This window comes from Phocoena sinus, chromosome X (genome assembly GCF_008692025.1).
Source record: "Phocoena sinus isolate mPhoSin1 chromosome X, mPhoSin1.pri, whole genome shotgun sequence".
In the NCBI taxonomy this organism is placed as follows: Eukaryota; Metazoa; Chordata; class Mammalia; order Artiodactyla; family Phocoenidae; genus Phocoena; species Phocoena sinus.
In genome coordinates this window covers 52,149,027-52,160,496 of record NC_045784.1, presented here as the reverse complement: position 1 = coordinate 52,160,496, position 11,470 = coordinate 52,149,027, and the positions used below count along the sequence as shown (strand labels likewise).

The following is an 11,470-nucleotide window of genomic DNA, read 5'->3' as shown; positions in this document are numbered from 1 at the left end:
GAATTCATGTTTTCTTTCCTTCACTTATTTTCCACATCCACCCTTCATTAAGTATTCATAACATAAAGAATATAGGCTCGTTTTTAAAGACATCTTCTAAATTATTCCCAAAGAAAGCTACATACATATGTGTTTCTCAGAAATCAGGCTTTCTGCTGTAGTTACTTTGATTAGGACTTGGTTACTTTATCTTTCATTTATTCATAAAATGAAACAAAATGTGCAAGACATTTTTCTAGAGGGTATGTTTGAATATCATGATGAATAACACATAGTCTTTTATCTTTCAAGTAGCCTTCAGACTAATAAGGTGTGTATAAAACTGTACAAAACAACGTAAAAGGAATGTGATAAATATCATTAAAATGTTAGAGGGGTGCATATGCACCATGTGAATTCAGATGTATTGGTGTATAGTCAGGGTTATCCAGAGAAACAAAACCAATAAGATTCATTCATTCATTCCTTCATTCATTGTAAGAATTATCTCATGTGATTATAGAGGCCAAGAAGTCCCATGACTTCTTTTTTGGTTGTAGAAGGTTCAGATGCAACAATTCATGTTAAGCAATTCATGTTAGAAGGAATATCTTGACTTGACCCCTAGAAATTTCACTGAGGTAGAAGGCCCCTTAATTTTAGTTGTATTTATTTCTCACCCTCTAACATGCAAATGTGTTACTAATGAATATAGAGAAGTTGCTACTTCTTGACCACTAGGTCCAATCAGCATAATGTCATCAATGTAATGGATTAGTGTGATATTTTGTGGAAGAAAAAGGTGAACAAGTTCCCTGTGAACAAAATTATGATATAGGGATGGATAGTTGTCATACCGTTTCAGGTAGGACAATGAAGGTGCATTGCTGGCCTTACTAGTTGAAAGTAAACTACTTCTGGAGGACCATATGGACAAGATTGGAGGAAAAAATCATTTATTAGATCAATAGATACACACCAACTATCAAGAATTATGTTAACTTGCTCAAACAATGAAACCACATCTGTTACAGGAGCTTCAATTGGAGTCACCACCTGCTTAAGCTTATGATAATCCACTAACATTCTTCAAGATCTGTCTTCTGCACAGGCCAGATAGGAGAGTTGAATGGGCATGTACTAGGAATCACTACTCCTGCACATGTTAAGTCCTTGATAGTGGGACTAATCTTTGCAGTCCTTCCAAGAATGCAGTATTCCTCTTTTTATTATTATTATTTTAATATGGAATGCTTCACGAATCTGCATGTCATCTTTGCACAGGGGCCATGCTAATCTTCTCTGTATCACTTGAAATCTAGTATATGTGCTGCCGAAGTGAGCACAAGTATTCCTCTTAATTTACCAGTTTCTCAGAGGTAATTCTAATGGCTTCCACTTAGCCTTTCCACCTTTATATTCCTCATTCCACAAATTAGGAAACCTATGTGGGGATTCTGCCAACTGCTAAATATGTCTATTCTAATAATGCATTCTGGAACTGGGGAATTAATCAGGGGATGAGTTCATCCTCTGGGCCCATTGTTAGACAGATATGAACTAAAACTCCATTGCTCACCTGACCTTCATTAGCCCCTACTCTGATTGGAGGGCCACAGTGATGTTTTGGGTTTCCTGGAATCAGTGTCAGTTCAGAGCCAGTGTCCAGTAGTCCCCAAAACATCTGATTATTTCCTTTACCTCAATGTACAATTTCCCTGGTAAAAGATAATAGGTCCCTTTTGGGAAGTCCCTTTGGGAAATATTAACAATATAAAATTTTGGTAGTGTATTGGTGTCCTTCCTTTAAGGGCACCCAGTCTCCCTTTAATTCAAGAGGTTCTGGTATATTAATTGGCTCATTATGGGAGTTGATTGAGGGCCTGTGATTCTCTGTTTTTGATCCAAGTTATACTTTTGCTTACTTACTTAGAACTTTTCTGCTTATACAGACCAAATAAAAATTTAGTAGGCTTCTTATCTATTTCACTTTTAGGAACATCATGATTAGCTAACCAATGCATCAGACTATTCTGATTGCTGCTTTGACTCTGCTGTCCATTACAGTAGTCACTTCCACCTTGCCTTTGGCAGTTGAGTGCCACCACTTGACCCATAATACCCCTACCCAATTACCTCAGTCACATTTATGTTTTCCAATTGGGTGGCTATGGTTCTCAATATAAGGTCTGGCTTACAGAGAAGAGTGATCACAAAATTCTTCAAGGATGTTGGGGCTCCCCTCACAGATATATTTCTTAAAGTATCAGAGAAAGTTATGCCCTCTGGACTCTCAGTGTGTGAGTAGGTTTTAAATGACAAATCCACTCTAACATCCCGATCTACCTATGCCTCTGAATCCCTTCATTAAACCATTGATTATTTCCAATTTATTGGTGGTGGGCTATCTTTTGGTCCATGTTTCAGCCAACCAACCAACCAACAGTTAAAGCTCTTTCTAACCACCCAAGCTTCAATATTAAATGCAGAATCTCTGCTTCATGAGCCTATATCAATAAATTTGACATGATCAAACTTTATTTTTCTTCTACCATTATCCCATATCTATAGTATCCACTTCCAAATATGTTTCCACAGGATTTCTGCTTGTATAAATTAGAAAATCCAAGTGGTTCTTTTGGAGCATAGTATACTTCCTCATGGGTCAAAATGTGTATCTCACTTTCAGGAGCCTGCTAGCACTTGTGTCTAGTTGTAAGTCTAGAAGTAAAAGTGGGTGATGGAGGTGGATCCTTAGGAAAATCAGCATTGCCTTGCATGGCAAAGGAGGTCATTGTCATTTCCTCAAGCCGTACAAGTTAATCCTCTCAGATAGAGGTGGAAAGGCTTATTCTACTGTTGGTGAGGAGATCAGTACCACAGGGGATGGGGATTCCCCTTCCACTGGGGTTCAGGAGGTCACTTCCACTGAGACTGTGTAGGCAACTTCCACTGGGAATGGGGAGGCCTCTTCCACTAGCAATAAAAACTCATCAGGATTTAGAGGTTCAAAGTCTCCAGATTCATGAGGATCTTCCCACACATTCCAATCTCAATTTATAGGATTCTATTATTTCCCAGTATATGACCTCACTTTAACAGTAGACAAGGCTGGGAGTTCAACTAACACTCTAATTTAGCCAATACAAGATGAAGTTCTGCACATAATTTTCAACAATTTCAGCCCTCTAACTACAGGAAATAAGGGACTCCTTCAGGGTACACATAAAAGCTCTTAGATTGTTATATACCTCTTTAATTGAAATTTGAGTCCTTGAGCTCATTCTTTTCTTTCACCACTTTATTTAGAAGTGTTAGGGGTAATCAGTTTTCTAAAAATGTTTGAAAGCTTCATATATATTATCTCATTATCTTATTTAAATCTAATCAGATTAGAGAGTCAATTCCAGAAAGCCCAGAACACTTTCAGAAAATTCATATTTAAAATTATTTTACTCTTTAATCACTCTCTGTAACAAAATCTATTTTACTCAGAGATCTCCAGAGGGGGAAAAAAAATAAGGCATTTATTTATTTATCTATTTATTTATTTATTCATTCATTTATTCATTTATTTATTTATTATAGGAATTGTTTAAAGTGATTAAGAGGCCGAGAAGTCCCACAATCTACCGTATACTATATAGAGACCCAGGAAAGCCAGTAGTATAATTCTGTCTGAGTCTGAAGACCTGAGAACCAGGGAGCCAGAGGTTTAAAAGTCACGAATCGAATTTTAAGGCCTGAAAACCAAGAGCACCAATGTCTGATGGGGAGAAGATGGATGTCCCAGCTCAGGCAGAGAGAACAAATTTGCCCATCTTCTTCCTCATTGTTCTACTCAGGACCTCAATAGATTGGATGTTTCCCAACAGCATTGATGATGGTGATCTTCATTACTCAGTCTAGCAATTCAAATGGTAATCTCTTCCATAAATACCCACAAAGATACACCCAGAAATAATGTTTTACCAGATATCTGGGCATCCCTTAGCCCAGTCAAGTTGACATGTTAAAAGTAATCATAATAGCAAGTAAAGGAGTTTCTCATTGTCCTGACATGGCAAATTATATATACTTTTTAAAAATGTATAATTACATATATTATAAAGCATAGATCTTCAGTGTATAACTCCTTGACTTTCAACACATGCATATACCTGTGTAACCTGTAACACTATTAATATTTCCATAATTTCAGAAAGTTCCCTGATGTCTAGTCATAATCAATTACCTGCCATCATCTGACCAGCCCCTTTTCTGATCTTTTTTCCACCACAGATTAATTTTTCCAGTTTTAGAACTTATATAAATGGAATGATACATATATAGTATAGTATTGAGTCTGGCTTGTTTCACTGAGCAGTTATCTTTTTGAAATTTATGTATGTTGAAGCAGATATCAGTAATTTGTTCCTTTTGACTTTATAATATCCCATTGTATAAATATATCACAATTTGTTTATCCATTTCCCATTACTGTATATTTATATTGTTTCAAGTTTTCATTAGTTATAAGCACACTTAAGCTCTAAGGATAAGAAGCTATGAACTTTTCTGTACAAGTATTTATGTAGTCATATTTTTTTCAAGGGTGAATATATAGGAGTTTAATGGCTATGTTGTATTGTAAATGTATGTTTAACACTTTAAGCACTGACACACTGTTTTCCAAAGTACTTTTACAATTTTATACATATACTAGCCAAGTCTGAGAGTTCCAGTTGCTCCATATCCTTGTCAGTCATTAATTTTAAGCATTACACTGGATATGGAGTTGTGTCTTTTTTTTTTTGGAAAGATTAAAGTTTTTTAGTTGCATTAAAAAATATATATATATATCACATATATATCACAAAATTTGCCATTCTAACCATTTTTATGTACAATTCAATGACATTAATTACACAATTCACACAATTATGCAGCCTTCACCACTATCTGTCTCCAAAACTTTTTATCACCTCCAAACAGAAATTCTGTAACCACTCAACAATAACACCCTATTATCCCCTCTCCCCAGCCCCTGGTAAGCTGTAACATACTTTCTCTATATATAAATTTTCCTATTCTAGATATTTCATAAAAGTGGAATCATACCATATTTGTCCTTTATAATCTGGTTAGCTTCACTTAGCATGTTTATAAGGGTGATATATGTATCAGAACTTCATTCCCATTTATGATTAAATAATATCCTATTATATATATATATATACATACAACATTTTGTTTATCCATTTATTTGTTAATGGACACTTGGGTTAATTCTACCTTTTGATTCCTGTGAATAATGCTGCAATGAATATTGACATACAAGTATCGGTTTTTAATTCGTCTGAGTATTATATGTAGGAGTGGATGGCTAGGTCATATAGTAATTTTACATTTAGCCATTTGAGGAACTGTCAAACATTTCTATAGTGGCTGTATCCTTTTACACACCCACCAGTGACATATGAAGATTGCAATGTCTCCATGTTCTCATGAACACTTTTTTCTTTTTTTAAAATTATAGCCATCTTACTAAGTGTGAAAAGAATTTGTAAGTGTGAAACTTATTTTGGTTTTAGTTTGAATTTTCCTAATAACTAAGAATGTTGAACAGTTATTCAGTGCTAATTGGTTATTAGTATATCTTCTTTGGAGAAGTGTCTATACAAGCCCTTTGCCTATTTTAAATTGTTGTTTTCTTTTTTGTTGTTGAATTTTAAGATTTCTTTATATATTTCAGATATTAAACCCGATTTTTTTGTGTGTTGAACTTGTGGTAGTTTACAACTTTGTTGTATTTGTTAAATAGTCATAATACCTTTCTTGTGGATTCTTTGAAATTTTCTAATACAGGTTATGTCATCTAGAATAGAAATTACCTTTACGTTCCAATTCAGATGATACTTACTTATTTTACTTGTCTAACCAGTCTGGGTAGAACTTTCAGTAAATTGTTCAATAGCAATGGTGAAAGCAAGCATTCCATGAATTCATTTGTGTTAATTTGTGTGTATGGTGTAAGACAGTGGTCTACTTACAGTATTTTGCATGTGACTGTCCAGTTTTCCCACCACCATTTATTGAAGATACTTTCCATTCTCCATTGTATGTTATTTGCTTCTTTATCAGAGATTAATTGACCATAAGTGCCTGGGCTTATTTCTGGACTCTCAATTTTGTACTATTGATCAGTGTGTCTGTTTTTCTGCCAATACCATGCTAGTTTCATTATTGTAGCTTTGAAGTATAATTTGAAATCAGGGAGCATGATATCTCTAGCTTTTTCCTTTCGTTCTCAGGATTGCTTTGGCTATTTGGGGTCTTTTGTGATTCCATATAAATTTCATGAATTTTAATTCTATTTCTGTGAAAAATGTCATTGGGATTTTCACAGGGATAACATTGAATATGCAGATTGCTTTAGGTAATATGGACATTTTAACAATATTAATTCTTCCAATCCATGAGCATAGAAAAAATTTCCCATTTCTTTGCATCTTCAATTTCTTTCAAAAATCTCTTATTATTTTCAATGTACACGTTCTTTACCTCCTTGGTTAAATTTATTATTTTTGTTCAAGTTCAAAATAGGATTGTTTTCTTAATTTCTCTTTCTCTTTTTACTGTACACAAGCACAGAAGATTTTTTATAATTTATTTTATACCCTGCAACTTCAATGTATTCATTTTTTCATACTAATCTATTATAATTTTTGTATTTCTGTGATATCCATTGTAATGAATTTTTCATTTCTGATTTTCTTTATTTGAGCCTTTTCTTTTAGACAGTCTAGATAAAACTTTGTCAATTTGACCTTTTCAAAGAATCAGCTATAGGATAAACAAAACCCAAAGTTAGCAGAAGGAAAGAAATCATAAAGATCAGAGAAGAAATAAATAAAATAGAAACGAAGAAAACAACAGCAAAGATCAGTAAAACTAAAAACTGGTTCTTTGAGAAAAACAAAATTGATAAACTTTACACCGGACTCATCAAGAAATAAAGGGAGATGACTCAAATCAGTAAAATTAGATATGAAAAAGGAGAAGTTACAACTGACACCATAGAAATACAAAGTATCATAAGAGATTAATACAAGCAAGTATATGCCAATAAGATGGACAACCTGGAAGAAATGGACAAATTCTTAGAAAAGCACAACCTTGCAAGACTGAACCAAGAAGAAATAGAAAATATGAACAGACCAATCACAAGTAATCAAATTGAAACTGTGATTGAAAATCTTCCAACAAACAAAATCCAGGACCAGATGGCTTCACAGGTGAATTCTATAAAACATTTACAGAAGAGTTAATACCTACCTTTCTCAAACTCTTCCAAAAAATTGCAGAGGATGGAACACTACCAAACTCATTCTGCAAGGCTACCATTACCCTGATACCAAAACTAGACAAAGATGTCACAAAGAAAGAAAACTACAGGCCAATATCACTGATGAACATAGATGTAAATAACCTCAACAAAATACTAGCAAGCAGAATCGAACAATATATTAAAAGTATCATACACCATGAGCAAGTGAGATTTACTCTAGAGATGCAAGGATTCTTCAATATATGCAAATCAATCAATGTGATACACCATATTAACAAATTGAAGGAGAAACACCATATGATCATCTCAATAGATGCAGAGAAAGCTTTCGACAAAATTCAACACCCATTTATGATAAAAGCCCTGCAGAAAGTAGGCATAGAGGGAATTTGCCTCAACATAATAAAGGCCATATATGACAAACCCACAGCCACATTCATCCTCAATGGTGAAAAACTGAAAGCATTTCCACTAAGATCAGGAACAAGACAAGGTTGCCCACTCTCACCACTCTTATTCAACATAGTTTTGGAAGTTTTAGTCACAACAATCAGAGAAGGAAAGAAATAAAAGAAATCCAAATGGGAAAAGAGGTAAAACTGTCACTGTTTGCAGGTTACATGATACTATACATAGAAAATCCTAAAGATGTTACCAGAAAAAAACAGAGCTAATCAAAGAATTTGGTAAAGTTGCAAGATACAAAATTAATGCCCAGAAATCTCTTGCATTCCTATACACTAACAATGAAGGTGGGGAAGAGAAATTAAGGAAACAGTCCCATGTACCATAGCAGAAAACAAAGAATAAAATACTTAGGAATAAACCTACGTAAGGATGAAAAAGAGCTGTACTCAGAAAACTATAAAACACCTATGAAAGAAATCAGAGATGACATAAACCAATGGAGAGATATACCATGTTCTTGGATTGGAAAAGTCAATATTGTGAAAATGACTATGCCACCAAAAGCAATCTAAAGATTCAATGCAATTCCTATCAAATTACCAATGGCATTTTTCACAGAACTATAACAAAATATTTTTCAATTTGTATTTAAACACAAAAGACCTTGAAGAGCAAAAGCAATCTTGAAAAAGAAAAATGGAGCTGGAGGAATCAGGCTCCCTGACTTCAGACTATACTACAAAGCTACAGGAATCAAGACAGTATGGTACTGGCACAAAAACAGAATTATAGGTAAATGGAACCGGATAGAAAGCCCAGAGGCAAACCCACACACCTATGCTCACCTAATCTATAACAAAAGCATCAAGAATATACAATGGAGAAAAGACAACCTCTTCAATAAGTGGTACTGGGAAAACTGGACAGCTACATGTCAATGATTGAAATTAGAACACTCCCTAACACCATACACAAAATAAACTCTAAATGGATTAAAGACCTAAAAGTAAAACCAGACACTCTAAAACCCTTAGAGGAAAACAAAGGCCAAACACTCTTTGACAGAAGTCACAGCAAGATCTTTTTGATCCACCTCGTAGAGTAATGAAAATAAAAATAAAAATAAACAAATGAGGCATAAACATAAAATCGTTTGCACAGCGAAAGACACCATAAACAGGACAAAAATACAACCTTCAGAATGGGAGAAAATATTTGTAAATGAAGCAACTGACAAAGGATTAATCTGCAAAGTATACAAGCAGCTTATATATCTCAATGTCACAAAAACAAACAAACCAATCCAAAAATGGGCAGAAGACCTAAATAGACATTTCTCCAGAGAAGACATACAGATGGCCAACAGACACATGGAAAGATGCTAAACATCACTGATTATTAAAGAAATGCAAATCAAAACCACAATGAGGTATCACCTCACACTGGTCGGAATGGCCATCATCAAAAAGTCTACAAGCAATAAGTGCTGGAGAGGGTCCTTCATACACTGTTGGTGGGAATGTAAATTGATACAGCCACTGTTGAAAACAATATGGACGTTCCTTAGAAAACTAAAAAAGAACTACCATATGATCCAGCAGTCCCACTATTGAGCATATACCCAGAGAAAACCATAATTCAAAAATACACATGCACCCCAATGTTTATAGCAGCACTATGTACAATAGCCAGGACATGGAAGCAACCTAAATGCCCATCAACAGGGGAAATGGATAAAGATGTGGTACATATATACAATATTACTCAGCCATAAAATGGAATGAAATTGGGTCATTTGTAGAGACATGGATGGACATAGAGAGTGTCATACAGATTGAAGTAAGTCAGAAAGAGAAAAGCAAATATCTTATAATAACACATATATGTGGAATCTAGAAAAATGGTATAGATGATCTTATTTGCAAAGCAGAATTAGAGACATAGACATAGAAAACAAATGTATGGATACCAAGGGGGAAAGGGGTGGGGAGGGAGGAATTAGGAGACTGGGGTTGACACATATACATTGTTGATACTATGTATAAAATAGACAACTGATGGGAACATACTGTATAGCGCAGTGAACTCTAGGTAATGCACTGTGGTAACCTAAATGAGAAGGCTGTATGAATTGTCCAGAAGTGACGGGATATCTGTGTGTGTATGATTGATTCATTTTGTTGTGCAGTGGAGGCTAACACAACATTGTAAAGCAACAATACTCCAATAAAAATTAATAAAACCCCCAATATTATGAGATTTAATCTTTAATGTAAAGGGTATGAGAAAGCCAGAGAGCAGATTAAAATTAAAAAAAAAGAATCAGGTATAAGTTTCATTGATATTTTCTAGTATACTTTCAGTTTCTATTTCATTAATTTCTGCTCTGATTTTTATTTCTTTCCTTCTACTGATCTGGGGTTAGTTTGTTCTCTTTCTATTTCTTTTAGGTATAAGGTTAAATTGTTTATTTTATATTTATCTTGTTTCTTGCAGTAAGCCTATATTGCTATTAACCCCTCTTAGTACAGCTTTCGCTGCATCTTATAGATTTTGGATTGTCATATTTTCATTTTTAATTGTCTTCAGATATTTTTAAAACTTTCTCTTTTGATTTATTTGTTAACCCAGTAGCATGTTGTTTAGTATCCACATATTTGTGATTTTACCAGTTTCCTTCTTGTACTTGATTTTTATTTTCATACCATTGTCATTGAAAAAGTTGACTGATATGATTTCAGTCTTTTTAAATTTATTGAGACATTTTGTGTCCCAAAATATGATTGATCCCTGAGAATGTTCCATGCGCACGTGAGAAGAATGTGTATTCTGCTGCTTTTGGATGGAATGTGCTATAAATATGTATTGTCAATTGATCTAATGTTCCATTTAAGGCCATGGTTTCCTTGTTGACTTTCTGTCTGGATGATCTATCTTTTGATGTAAGTGGAGTGTTAAAGTTCCCTACTATTATTGTGTTGCTATCAATTTCTCCCTTTAGTGGTGTTAATGATTGCTTTATATATTTTGGTGCTTTTATGTTAGGTGCATATATATTAATAAATGCTATGTCTTATTGATGGATTGTTCCCTTTATCATTATATGACGTTCAACTTTGTCTTGTTACCTTTTTGGCTTGTAGTCTATTTTATCTGATATGAATATAGCTACATCTGATTTCTTTTGGCTGCCATTCACTTGCAGTATCATTTTCCATCCCTTCACTTTGAGTCTATGTCTTTAGAGCTGAGTCTTCCATAGGCAGCATATTATTGGGTCCTGTTTCTAATCCATCCAGCCACTCTGTGTCCTTTGGAGAATTTAATGCATTTACATTTAAGGTAATTTATTACTACATACAGACTTAGTTCTGCCATTTTATCTTTTGTTTTCTGGTTCTTCTGTATCTCCATTACTTTTTTTTTTTCTTGTGTTCCTGTCTGCCATTTTAGTTTGGTGTTTTCTGATGTTTTCCCAACATCCTCTTTTTTATATTTTATGACTCTGCTCTATGTTTATGTTTTTTGGTTACTCTGAGGTTTGCATATAACTTCTCATAGATAAAATTGTCCTTTTTATGCTGACAATATCTTATTTTCATATAGCTATACAAGTTCCAAGCTTTTCCTCTTCCCCTTTTACATTTTTGTTGTGTTAAATTATCCATTTTTATGTTGTGAGTTTGTTAGCAAACTGAGATAGCTATAGTTATTTTTCCTTCTGTTATTGATTTCATTCCATTTTAGTAATTA

The 11,470-nt window shown here is 34.1% G+C and overlaps 1 non-coding gene across 1 annotated transcript; it reads right to left on the bottom strand.

The window, feature by feature from the left end:
• Window positions 1-1,218: 1,218 nt before the first annotated feature.
• LOC116748239 lies at window positions 1,219-1,325 on the bottom strand. Its single transcript, XR_004348247.1, has one exon. It is a non-coding gene; the product is annotated as a U6 spliceosomal RNA (small nuclear RNA).
• Between the last annotated feature and the right edge of the window lie 10,145 nt (window positions 1,326-11,470).